Source organism: Megascapheus bottae, unplaced genomic scaffold (genome assembly GCF_031878675.1).
Source record: "Megascapheus bottae isolate mThoBot1 unplaced genomic scaffold, mThoBot2.hap1 HAP1_SCAFFOLD_40, whole genome shotgun sequence".
NCBI classification, from domain to species: Eukaryota; Metazoa; Chordata; class Mammalia; order Rodentia; family Geomyidae; genus Megascapheus; species Megascapheus bottae.
Window position 1 is genome coordinate 5,028,782 of NW_028327715.1, and position 14,606 is coordinate 5,043,387.

The window sequence follows — 14,606 nt, forward strand, 5'->3', positions numbered from 1 at the left end:
AGATAATATAAAGTATCTGGAAAAATAGGCTAAGCTTATATGAAAATTTTATATAAGAGTCTTGAACATGTAGTGCTAGGGTAACTGACTGGTGGCAGAATCAATGTCTTTGAAGTCACTGAGAAGCACCATTTACTTTTGCCTTTGTTCTGGTGATGTGCATCCAGCCCTGTGTTCCATTTTTCTGAGGTGTGTGTGTGTGTGTGTGTGTGTGTGTGTGTGTGTGTGTGTGCATGTATGTACCTACAAGTATGTGGGATGAGGTTTTGTCTATGAGTTCTGTGTATGTCAATATCTGAAAAGGCCTACAGCGGCAGGCAAGGCTATACAACCTTCAACCTTCAAGACTACCCTGGTCTGGTAAATGTCAGAGAGCATTGATGCTCACTGTTACCCTCACAAATTGAAAACATACTAATTTGTGAGGTAATATATTCTATCCCCCTAGATGTGTTGTCCTTGAAAGGAAAAAGAGAAAATAAAAATAAGTGGGGAAAGTGGAATGCAGAGCTACATGTAAGACAGGAATGATAAATCAGAAAGATTATGAATTAAGATACCAAGTAGAGCTGGTGTGGTGACATACATCTATAATCTAGCCTATTTAGAAGAGGGAGCGGGAAGATTGTGAATATGAAGGCAGTTTGAGGGCAGCCAAGACAAAGTCAATGAACCCAAGGCTTTCAGTGGTTTCAGCCTAGTGGCTCAAGTTGCTTGAAAGAGGATCTAAGGAAAGAAGAGAGGGAGAGTAGGAGGAAGGGAGAGGGGAGGGAGGAAGGGAGAGGGGAGGGGGGAAGGAAGGAGGGAGGAAGGGAAAGAGACAGAGAAAGAAAGGAAGGAAGGAAGGAAGGAAAGGGAAGGGAAGGGAAGGGAAGGGAAGGAAAGGGAAACGACTGTGGGCACTGAGCTAGTAAAATGGGTCCCACTCTCTGAGACTGGAAAAGTCATGAAAATGGAACATGGAGGACTGGGTGGGCTGAACGCAAGAATTGCAGGTGTCTGGGGAAGAACCACTGGGTGAGGGACTGAAGCAGAAGGCACAGATGAGGAGAGGCTTGATTGAGAAAGGGAGTCTGAATATATAGAAACCATGTCTGGGTTCCAAATCTTTTTTTTTGCCAGTCCTGGGCTTGAGCTCAGAGCCTGAGCACTGTCCTTGGACTTTCTCAAAGCTAGAACTCTAGTACTTGAGCCTCAGCACCACTTCTGGTTTTTTCTATATATGTGGTACCAAGGAATCGAACCCGGGTCTTCGTGCATGCTAGGCAAGCACTTTTACCACTAGGCCAAACTCCCGGCCCTGGGTCTTTAAGATTTGAGATTCACTCTGTGAGTTGGAACATTTTTTTCCCTTAGACCTCAATGACATAGTGACCAAAGTTTCAGAAATGTCCTTTCATTCACTCCACAATTGTTATTCTCATTTTTACCAACGAGGGCACAGAAGAGTTTGAAACACTAAGAAGCTTGCCTGTGCTCTGTTTGACAACCTGCGTTCATTTTAGTTTGATCGCACCACCTCTGTCGTGGACTGTATCTCCTATTGCTAATCTGCTTGCTAGGCTTGCAGCCTAGGTAACTTGATATTGAAGTATGGATCTTGACCGAGGGGGTTGTGAAGTCTCCCTAACATTCTAGGCATGTCAAGATAGGACAAAGCGGGCACAATTTGAAATGTACCACTAAAGAACAAGAGTTGCCTGGCACTGGTGGCTCACCCTTGTGATCCTAGTTATTAAAGAGGCTGAGATCAGAGAGTCTCAGTTTGAAGCCAGCCCAGGCAAGAAAATCTATGACATTTCTTGACAGTTAACCTGTAAAAGTCGGGAAGTGGGAGCTGTGGCTCAATTGGTAGAATTCTAGCCTTGAACAAAAAAGCTCAGAAACAGCACCTAGGTCCTGAGTTCAAGCCCCAAGACCTGTACACACACACACACACACACACACACACACACACACACACACACACACACACACACTATAAAGGACTGACATCCATGACGGATTGCCACAAACAATGGACTACGGTTCTCTGTACGGGACATTAAAGCCATTAGATGAGGAAGTTACCACTTCACCTCCCAATGTATCTTTAACAATGTGACCCTGTATAACTTTCTTAACAGCTCTGAGCTGTCAGGGCTTATGATTTGCTTAGATTTTGTTTATTTTTGGCAGCACTGGGTTTTGAACTCAAGCCCTCACATTAGTCAAGCAAGTGCTTTAGTATTTGAGCCAACCCCTGACCCCATTTTGCTCTCATTATGTTCTGAATAAGGGCCCACTCCTTCCCCAGGTGGTCCATGAAACTAAGATAACAAATGCATATCAATGAAATAAACTTTGGTTTGGTTGAGATTGAGTCTCCTGAAACTTTTATCCCTGTCTAGCCTCAAAGGGTGAACCTTCCAATCCCAGTCTCCTGGTTGACTGGGGTTATAAATGTCAGCTGCCATGCCCAGGGAGCTTTGATTTCTTTCTCTGGCAAATGAAAATAATTGTACTGATTGAAACAGCTGCATTCAGAATCAAATGAAAGGGCCTTCTATTCTTTTGTATAAATTAGTGAGTGAGTAGCTCTCCCCCTCTCCATAGCCAGTCTCTCTGAATCAGGGTCATTCTGGTATATCCTGCTGGCCCAGTTCTCTGGAAAGTGGAAATAGTAAATCCCAATTTGCTATCCACAATGATCAAGTCCTAAATGATGCATTCCCAGTGAGATGTGAGGATGGAGGGATTATTCCAAGTGCACAAGCATTTTTAAGTTACTATTCAACCCTTCAGGCTGGTACCTCAGAGAGGGTGTCAGGTTGGCAGGTCTTGTAGACACAGAAGAAATCTTTAGAATGATCCCTTCAAAAAAAATGAGATAGGCTAACAAGGTCACAGGCTCTCATGGGATACTATTAGCTGAGTATCCTGGGCAGAATCACAGATCAATCAGGAATAGTCTCTGGAAATCCCTGATAAACTCTACCTGTATTCTGCCCCAGAATAGGGATGCAGAGCTCTGACCAGTATAGTTTCCCCAGAAATGGGAATGAAGAAACAGGAAGTCTGGAAAGACCTAAGGCCAAAAAGCAAGGCTAGCATGGGACCTATGCAGGAGTCAGCTATTAGGGCCAGGGCACTGTCCTCACGATGCCTTAACTAGACTAACGGCCCCTCCTCCACTCTGAAAGAACTGCTGGCCATGATCTGCCCAAAGGAGACCCAAGTTAGTAAAGTACATGTTGATTATAGCTGTCCAAATTCAGCTTGTCATTTGACTCATGTTTTATCTCATTAATCCTCACACTGATGTTAGGAAGAGATAAAGAGGCCCCAGAGTCCAAATCTAGTCCATAATCATATATTATGAAAATGCAAAATAAAGAGGAATTTTCTTGGTAAACGGTTCAGGCTCAGACATTTTCCAGGTCACATTTACTTTGTGGCCACAGTCAGAGTTGACATGAGGTCTGTCAGGGCTGAATGAGGTTGTCACACATCCAGGCATTGGACTGTGTATGAGACCAAGGGTGAAAGAAACTGAGCTGATCAACTGCGTACTTACTTATCTTTCTGCTGAAATTCCACATTTACTTTGTGGCCACAGTCAGAGTTGACATGAGGTGTTGTCAGGGCTGAATGAGGTTGTCACACATCCAGGCATTGGACTGTATATGAGACCAAGGGTGAAAGAAACTGTGAGCTGACCAACTGTGTACTTACTTATCTTTCTGCTGAAATTCCTAATCTGTCCTGCAGATTTGGGGCTCACCTCTGATTTAGTCAGTGCCCCAATGTACCTGCCTCCTGCATGTGCTCAGGTTTCTGGGGTCCCCAGCAAGAGGCCTGAATCATGTCCATGCTCTCCTGCAAAATGGCAGTGTCAGGATAACACAGGATGCTGCTAGGTGACAGGAGCTCTACCTTCTGGAGCTTTCTGGAAAACCTTTAACCTCCCACCTCCTACTTGAAAGAACCTGTGGCTTTGATCAGCAATGAAACACAGACACAGATTAACAGTAAGTGCAATGAAATGACCACACCGTTACAATGGGCCATAAGGCTACAAGGAGACTTTGGTTCCAGTTCCCCTCTGTTCACCTCCTGGTGACCTGCAGGGGTGGAGAACTTAAATGGAGGCAAAGACAGTTGGTCCTCTGCTTTGTTGGCTCATTTTTATTGCCCTCCTTAATGACACACAAACAGCATCGAAAAAACGACTGTGACCTAAATATGTAACACACACAGTGAATGAGTAAAAGTCCATTAGGAACCAAATTGGTCCTTCACTGCTACTTTTCTGATAATGAGGGGAAGGAAAGTCTAGAAAAAAAATTACAAAGCAAATAACTGGGACATGATTGGACCTTCCCCACGAGAGACAGGCTTATGCTCAGGAGCAAGGGCCATGTCTTAAAGAAGGTAGATATAATGCAGCGAGTTTGGCCTAGCAGTAGAGTGCCTGCCTACTATGCACAAAGACACGATTCAATTCCTTAGTACCATACATATAGCTGGGAGTGGTGCTGTGGCTCCAGTGGTAGAGATCTAGCCTTGAGAAAGACCAAGGACAGTGCTCAGGCCCCGAGTTTAAGTCCCAGACTGGCATACATACACACACAAAAAAAGAAGATACATGTAAAACTTCCTTTCCAGAAAACAACATTCTCCTAAAACAACTTGGCTATTGGTGACAACTCTTGAAAATAACCAAAACTATTGCTGTCCTATCTTCATTCCTAAGGATTTTCAGGAAAGTATAAAACACGTCATTTGAGATTTATTTTGTCATTGATCATGGCAGCAAATTCTTAAAATAACTTGAAAGGAGAACAATATGGGAATAATTAAGAGCATTTTCATGGGGACAATGGAAAATTATGCCACCATCACAAATAATGTTTATAAAGAATCCTTCCTAACCAAGGAAGATACTTTTTAATAGACTTGTAAACCAATCAAAGCTCAGACATCTAAAAATGCATAGGGATCTTCATTGTTTTATCTACCAGCTAATGTCTTTATCCAGCTTTAAAACTCATTATACATATATAGAACTTGTCAATACTAGATTGAGAGAACTTGAGTGAGTTTAAAAATTCTGTGTTATTTTTAAGTATCTTGTAAATTATTTATAAATGATATGTAATACTTACTAAGCTGAAGATTAATATGTCCTTTTTGTATTAAAAATTATACGTCTGAGAACAAAGGAAGGGATAACATTCTCCACAAAGAAATGTACTCAATACCTGACTTATATAATTATATTCCCTCCATACATCACCTATATAATGACAACTTTTTTAAATTTAAAAGTTGTTCATACTCCTCTTCTTCATCTCTGTTCCCATGCCAAATAAGGCTGCTTTTTGAGATCAGGGCTATAAATATTTTCCCTGCAACTCGTGTTCTCCCCAGAAGAATTTTGGTGCCCTTACAGCAGATTCTCTGCTTCTTTGGGATCTCCAGAGAAGTAATTGTTTTTGCCTCTTCATGGACTTAACCCACTCATCAAAAGCAAAGTAGCTGGGTACCAGCGGCTTATACCTGTAATGCTAGGTACTCAGGAGGCAGAGATATGAGGAACATGGTTTGAAGCCAGCCCAAGCAATAAAATCCATGAAACTCTTGTCTTCAATTAACTAGCAAGTAGAGCTGTGGCTCAAGTTGTATAGGATTAGCCTTGAGCAAAAAGCTCAGTGAAAGCACACAGACCTTGCCCAAACCACAGGACCAGCAACAACCGCCCCCCTCTCCTAACACCGACATATACATACAGAAGCTAAGTAGTTCATGGACTCATCTCTTAATCAGGTGGCAAAATCCAGCTTTCAGACTGAAGAGACTGGGTCACAGGTACAGGCTCCGGCTGCCAACTTCCCCAAGTGCTGAACTGGGGTCCCCAGCATCAGAATCACCCAGGAGCCTGTTACAAATTCAAGTGTGTGGGCCTGACAAGTCTTTGGGAATCTGCATCACATTAACAAGACTGCTAAGAGAATCTTGTTACAAATGCATATTGGAAGGCTTCTCCAAGAAAATCACTGGGACACATAGAAAGGACAGGAATCTCATGTCAGAATCCTGACAGGCTACCTGCTGGGCTGAGAGTGGCAGCCAGGGGAACCAGAAAGCACAGTTATAAGGGATCCAGTTTATGTGAGCTGAGGGATGGGGGGTCTATTGTGGTGGGGCTGCAATTTATGGTTGCAGCTTCATGAGCAGGAAATTGCTTCAGGGGGATCTGTTGTTACCATTTATGGTTGTAGCTGCAGAAAGGGGATACTGCTTCCTGGGGGTGCTGTCATTATTGATTGAAGTTGCCAGTTTCGAAGGGCCCTGTGTCAGCTAATTTCAGGGAAGTACCATGCTTTAGTGCAAGGCCTAAAATGGCAGAGCGTCTCCTGAGATGGAGGACATCCAGCTAATACATATTTGTGTGTTTTAGCCAAGTCTTTAGAAACCTACATTAACAAAAATGTGAAGCACACTTTAAATAAAATGTTTGGGAGATGTTATCCAATAAGATAGGTTTGCAGAAACCTAGTGTATTAAATAAAGCACAATTTGATGAGATAGGACACTGGAAATTTTTTCATGTATTTTTATTGTATTTAATAGAAGGGTTATATTATATTCACCAGCTAGAAGGCGCATTACTTCACAAACATTGATGCCCTTTCTCATGTCTTGGCACTTGGATATTTTATTCCAGCTCTATAGCCCAAAAGTTACATGATCCTGAAAAACTAAATGTCCTTGTTTGAAGGAAATAACAAAGGCTGGGGGAAATAAAGTGTCCTCCATTATAGGGTTTGGGCGTGTCAACTTAGTTGTATAAAAACCTCTAGAACACTACTGGGACAAGAATAAGAATTAAGTGAATTTTATCATCGTGGTGATGATTATGCATGACAGTTGTAAGGATCAAAGGAGATAATGAAAACTCAAGGCTGCTGCAGATGTAAGAGATTCCTGTGCAGCTGGGAATAGAGATTATTTTACAGATGTTAGGAATCATTTTCATCCTGAAAGCTAACTGTGAAAGTTGGGGAAAACAGCAGGAAAAAAAAAAACAGAGCCTCCAGAGCGTGTATTCCTTAGGGGCTGAACTGACAGGAGCAGAGCAGAGTGGGTGGAGGGAAGCTTCCCCTTTTATTCAGTGCCTTCCAGACAACTTTATTGGGAGATTTGAAAGAAATCTGCTCTCTCTCACTCTCCCCAATACCCTTTCCAAACAGACCTTATCCCCCTGAGGCTATCCATGAGTCATCTTCAGAAACTTTTCCCAAGGCCTTTATGGCCTTGAACTAGAAGGAAAGGCTGAGCTTCCTGCAAGCCACATCAGCTGTCAAACAAAGCAATCAACTAACTGCCCTGGACAGTGAAGTAGCTAAGCCAAGTTTTCGAGGATATTTCATAGCACTTTGAACTTGAGCACAAAAAAAACACCAGGGATGTATCTCTGTAAGGAGGATTGAGTTTGAATGATCCAGAGCAGAATAGACAAAAGCTGGGAACAAAAAACAAAGCTAATATTCACAAACAAGAATGGACTGGGCATTGGTGCCTCATGCCTGTAATTGTAGCTACTCAGGAGTTTGAGATTTGAGGATTATGGGTCAAAGCCAGCCTGGGCAAGAAAGTCTGTGAGACTCTTATGTCCAATTAACCACCCCAAACTGGAATTGAATCTGTGGTACAGCACTACTAGACTTTAACAAAAGAGCTCAGGGACAATGCCCAGGCCCTGACTTCAAGTCCCATGACCAATCAAAAAAAAAAAAAGACTGGATGTGAAGATAGATGTCAGAGAAGAAGGGATGAAGACCATGAAGAAATGGATTATGAATTTGCTCTTTAGAAGTAGTTTCTAACCACTTAGGCAAAATCTCAGTTGCATTCTCAGAACCCTCAGGGCTCTGTCAATCATAAAACACATTTACAATAAGTTGGTCCTTATTGTGCTGATTTGTGGACCAGACCTGAGGGACTGCTTTCCTGGTACTGTCAGTCACTTGGTTTTGCAAAGTTGCATCCAGTGGAATGTGCATCTTGCATGACCTTCCTTTGACAGTAAACTTGTTTTTCATATTTTCTTCTCTCTTCTAAGAAGCCATGCTTTCTCTAGGCCTCAGTATGCCATTATGACTACTCTTCCTCTCACCCTTTCACTCTGGACTTGCCCAAGCTGACCTGGTAGCATCTAGAGTACCATTATAATCTAGCTGCCAGAGAACATCGAGTCCAATGTTTTGACTAAAGGGAGGAAGATGAATATGTCTATGTATAAGGAGTCTAGTGGAGAATGGAAAGCAAAATGATATGTTCTTTTTTTTAAGGGTTTAGGCAGCTCACACCCATCATCCTAGCAACCCAGGAGACTGAGATCTAAGAATCACAGTTGAAAGCCAGCCCAGGCAGGGAAGATGATATATTTGTCTTTAATTAACCACCAAAAATGAGGATGTGGCTCAAGTGGTTGAGTGGTAGTAGCCTTCAACAAAAAACTCAAGGACCAGGGCTAGGCCTAAAGTTCGAGCCTCAAGACACCTGCACACACACACACACACACACACACACACACACACACACACACACACACACACACACAATCTAGGACTTCTTTCTTTGTCCTTGTTTAATTGCCTGGCTCCTATTGATTCCTTACAGTTCCACTCATTTTTTTAACCCTTGTAAGAAGTCTTTCATTAATAGTCCTGCAAAGGTAATATGTTAAAAATAAAATAGTCATCAGCCTATTGGGAGAAAGCTGAGACTTTAGGAGATAGAGCCGAATGGAAGCCTCCAGGATGCCCCTAGGTCATTATTGGAGCATCCCTCCTCTACTTCCTTTTCCATCAGGAAGTGAGCAGCTTTCTCCACCAGTTGAAGCTCTGCTTCCCCACTGGCTTCCAAACCATGGAGTAAACAAGCAATGAACCTATCAGACTGTAAGCCACCATAACCCTTTCTTCCATGCAGGTTGATAGTCTTAGATATCTTCTCATAGAATCAGAGTGCTGGCAAACACATTTACTTCCTTCTTTCTTCATGTTAGATCCTTTCTTTGTGAAAGGATCTGAATTCTGCCAATTTAGAAGTTCTTATCTTTTTTTTTCTTATAACCAAAAATTTCTCTTTTTGCTCACCCGTACTTTAGAAGCTCTGTAAAGGACAGAAGATGTGTCAATTGCCTCTCTATTTGCATTCCTAGTGTGTGACAAACAGCTGCCACTAATTAAACATTTGTAGAATGAATGAATGAATGGTTCGCAATTATGCTTAGAAGATTCTACTGGCACAAAATATGTCATTTTGCATAAGAACAGTATCAAAATTATTAAATACTTTGTGGGAATTCACTTGCCACATGGAAATCATTCAATCAGTGGTGAGACCTTATTTGCACTGCAGTTTAAAAAAAATACTCAAGAGAGTGAAGGAAATGAATTTATATACAACAAACCTGACCATAAGGTTTTTAATTACTTCATGAATCAGAATGTGTAAATACATGCCTGATTATTTGATGGAGCTCATGGGATTATGGGAAAGGGCTAGAGGTAACTAGAGACCAATATTCATTCTAAGAAATACTTAAGGGGCAGCTAGTTAATGTCAGGTAAAATATATAGCAAGACTGAATTTAAATGCAGAGTATCTCAATAATAACCAAGCTATAATCACTTAGAAAGCAAGGGAAAATTAGCCAGGCATGGTGGTTCACACCTGTAATCCTAGCTACTCAGGAGTCTTGATCTGAGGATCGAGGTTCAAAGCCAGCCTGAACACAAAAGGACCTGAGACTCTTATCTCCACTTAACCTCTAGAAAATGGGAAGTGGGGATTAGTTCAAGGGTAGAGTGGTAGCTTTGAGTTGAAGAGTTCAGGGACAACATCCAGGCCCAGGGGTAGGAGTGTAGCCTTCAGCTGAAGAGCTCAGGGACAGCACCTGGGCCAAGTTCTAGCCCCATGACCCACCCCCCAAAAAGAGAAAGCAAGGGAATGTTCACTTGATTTTACTAAAATGTTAGAACTTTAAATATCTTGACAGTAAAATTTGATTTTTTTTTGCCAGTTCTGTGCCTTGAACTCATGGCCTGAGCATTGTCCTTGGGCTTTCTCAACGCTAGACCTCTACCTCTTGAGCCACAGCATCACTGGGTCTTTGTGTATGCTAGGCAAGCACTGTAGGCCAAACTCCTGGCCCTTGATGATAAAAATTGAATTCAGGGTAATAGAAAATCCTAGCAATGAATGGTTACTTCCTCATAAAATCTAGTTCCATATTAGATTTTGAGTAACAATAGACTACTTGCACCTGCTGCCCAAACCCTGAGTTCAAGCTCCAGGACTGGCACATATGTACACATTCGTATAATTGTTATTTAGAAATAATGCCAATTTTGTTGATCTATATAAGAGAAAGATCAGACACAGCACTTACAAATCTGTCATTACAAATTTTGAATTTGTTGATATCTATCTACTCTGAGCCCTCAGGTTACCAGCACAGATAGATACCAATGTGACATCATCAATGTTGAGTTTGTCACCTGTGTTCAGTTCCTATTCACCTCTGGCAATGGCAGAGAGGAAGTTTGAACAGTAGACATGACATAGGCTTAGGGGTTATGTGCATATGTACATAAGCAAATTGACTAAAGGATGGCATACACAGGGGAAAACATTTTGCCAGTCATGGGGCTTGAATTCAGGGCCTGAGCATCCTTGGACTTTTTTCTCAAGACTGGTGCTCTACCACTTGAGCCACAGCACCACTTCCAACTTTTTTTTCTATGTATGTGGTACCGAGGAATTTAACCTGGGTCTTTGTGCGTGCTAGGCAAGCACTCTACCACTAGGCCAAACTCCCGGTCCCAGGGGAAAACATTTTGATGTTGTAACTCCTCTGAACAACTAACAATTTGACAACATGAATACCAGGAAACTGACATTTATTTTATTGGGGGGGGGACACAAATGAAGAGAGGAAGAACAGTAAATACAGTTATTATAGCCAATGTATTCTACATAAAAATGAAACTATGTCACTTGAGGGTGACACTTGGGAAAGACAGGGGAGATTGACGAAAAATGGTGACATCGATCAAGATGCATTGTACTCATAATCTGACTTACTGAATAGAAACAACTACTTAAAGTAGTACAACCGCTTATTTAAACAATTAAGGAAAAGTTTTGCAAATCTGAACAAATCGGTTTTCCTCTTGGAGGTTGGTTTAGGCACATATCGCTAGAAAATTATGCTACTTGTGTGGGAATGGCGGAAGATGCCAGTGAGAGTACGTAGGTCCTATGAGCTATGCACATCTTCAAAGAGAAGCCAGAGGAGACTTTCCAAGGGAAAATGAAGTTTGGTGTTTTGTACAGGGTATTTTGAAGCAATAATCCTTGACTATGAGAATTCATAGCAAGAGTTCAGAGTTGGACAGGAAGTCACTGGCAGAGTCTTTGGTGTGTGTGTGTGTGTGTGTGTGTGTGTGTGTGTGTGTGTGTGTGTATGTATGCAAGGTTGTGTTACTTTTTGTGTAAGGTTGTGGTTCTGGTAGACTTCTGTAATATTTACTATCAGGCAATCATACACAAGAGGTCCTTTCCTTCATATCCTCCTGGCTTTGTTAAGTTTTGTGTTTAGAGTTGGCATAAATAATAACAATTTGATTCTGACACATTTCACATGTGAGACACCAGGACAGAATCTAATAAGATGATTCTGGTTTTATGGGAGAGTAGCTGTCTTTCCACTCTCTTCCTTATTGTTCTGATCAAAAGTTCAATGTCATACAGAAGAAACATAATTTGGAGCCAAGAATCCAAGGACAAGGACTCTTTCTCTCCTTTTTGTAAGGTCTCTTGAACTGTCCAGCTTCTTGCCTTAACTAACCACAGCATGAATAAGACGGTCAGGTTCCCTGGAGAGGGCTCTGGAATTATTGTTTTCCATTATGTATAATGACAATACTTGGAATGGATGTGCAAGTTACCATTTGTTATTATGTGCTCATACTTTATCTTCATTTCATGTTGCTGTTTAATCAGCAATAGCTTGGAACACTTCAGCTTTCGGTTTCTTCCTTTGTTAGGCAAGTAATGATCTGTAAATAAACATTTAAATAAGTAGTGCCACCTAAAAAGAACTTCACATCCTTTTCTAACATTATCTGGATGCCAATGATATGTGATGCACCCTCTAAAGTAAAAGTAGGGTGTTCAGGGAGTCTATTTACCTATTCTGTTTAGAACTTCACTGCATATGATACACTATGTATGAGGTTGTTTTCGTTGCTGTTGTAATAAATTACTATACTTGGCAGCATAAACCAAAACTATTTTTTTTATCAACTCACATTTCTGCCAGTCAGAAGTCTCATGCAGGAAACTCAGCTGGATTTTTCACTAAGGACCTTATAGAACTGAAGTCTAGACACTGTCAAGCCAGGTCTGTTTTGGGAGCTCGAGGAAGAATCCATTTTCAGTGTTATTCACACTATTAGCAGAATTCGGCTCCTGATTGTTTTAAGACTGAGTTTTCTGTTTCTCTGCTGGCTGTCAGCTGCTGGGATCGATTCTGTGTTCCTAAAGACAGAGACCACCTACTTTTCTGCTCATTTGGTCCTCTCTGTCTTGATGCCAACAGTTGTGTACTGCATCCTCCATGCTGCCTTGTGCTTTCTTCTTCTGATAACTTCTAAAGGACACTCATTAGAACACAGGTATACTTCAGTCTTTGCAATGACAAAGTGATGGGGATCAGTTCTAAGCAGAATGCGAGCAAAAGGGAAATTGTAGTCAAGATTCAGGCTGGAAGTGGTGAATGGAAAATGACTAGGAGAAAAGATCAGGAAGGAAGACAATGACAAACCAATGCTACAAGCCAGTGTTGTTATCTGTCATCATCTAAGAGATGAGACAGTAGAGAGCATGGAGTTTGATTAGATATGGAAGGAGATTGGATAGCTTGGATTGGGGTTCTTGGTAAATGGAGTTGGCATGGTTTTTGTTAAAACTGCATATTATAATGGGAAGCATTCATTAAATTGGAAGCTCTAAAAAAGGGTCATGAGCCTGACTAAAGTTTGTCAAGGTGAAGAATCTGTCTCCAAAAAAAGTCTCGTGCATTTAAAAACTTTGGCTAGATTGGGGCAACTGTACAATATAGCATAACCATGGATATTATATTTCCCTAGATATGAATTCCAGAGATTAAGCCATAGAATCTGAATATTAGTCCTTCCTAGAAATTCTGTCTAGAGAAGTATATCATATTTAATGTAGAGGAAGCTATTAATTTGGGCTAAGTGCTTGTATAAGGCCCCAGTGAACCCCACAACAATTAAAACAGAATCAGCCACACTAAAATTTCACCCCACCAAACTGCAATGAAGATATCAACCAATCTTTCAAGAAATCAATCGTAACCTAACTTTCCTTGCAGAATAACGAAGTTTCTCCTGACCTAATTCTTATTTTAAAAGGCACCATGAAGAGGGTGTTTACCAGTCCATTGTTTTGCAATTGTTCTGTTCCTTTGGCCTTGCTTGAGAAGGGAAAAGACCTTAGAATGACCTTGAAATGCTTTTTGTTCTTGATTTCCACTTCTTTTGCCCCTCCCCTGCCAATGAAACTTCCTCTGCTCAATCTATCTGAACATGCATTCTATTATATGGAATGAAGCATTGTTCATTTCGAGAATCAGAAATAAACCCTACTGAGATCTTTGAACTAAATTTGTTGTGCTTTTGTCCTTTGATAATCTCTACAAAAAGAAAAATGACTCCACACTCTGTCTCCTCATCTAACTACCCTTCCCATGACTTCTCTTGAGGAATGTAGTCATATCCCTAGGCAAGAGTAACTGGGAAATTGGATAAAAGTAGACAAAGTACTGGTAGCAGAGGAAAAAAATCAAATAAAAACAGGGATTTATCAAAAAAATTCTTAAGTTAACATCACCAAAAAAATACAAATTTCTGTAGTAGAGGTGAATTCAAGTTCCCAAAAGATGGGCTGGAGGTAGAGCGTGTGCTCTCTCTCTCTCTCTCTCTCTCTCTCACACACACACACACACACACACTCACACACACACACACCTGCACACACAACTGAAACAGGAACACACATGGAAGTAAATATAGCTGCCTAGAAAGGTCTGAAGGGAATTTCTTCCCAAATATGTGTCTCTGATAGGCTGATTATTTTAAATTCAAGGAATTCAAAGAGCTGGTCAAGCTGACTTTGAACCATGATCCTCACAGCTCAACATCTTGAGTAGCTAGGATTGCAGACATGAGCCACTCATGTCTGGCAAGCAAAAGCAAGTCTTAAAAATGTTTATATATTTTCAAACAATTGTATCACAATCATGTCTTCATATCCAAATATTGACCCCCTAGGTATAGGTTGTAGACGAAATTCCATAAAACTCAGGATTCAAGTGACCAGGTTGTCAGTCATTCCTGACTGAACTGCATGCAAGGCCTATGCTTACCCCATGTCAACACTGAGTAATGATAATATATCCCGTCTTTGTCCTCACAGACTTAACATTTACTTAAATCAGAGATATGCATCCATACAGCTGCAGA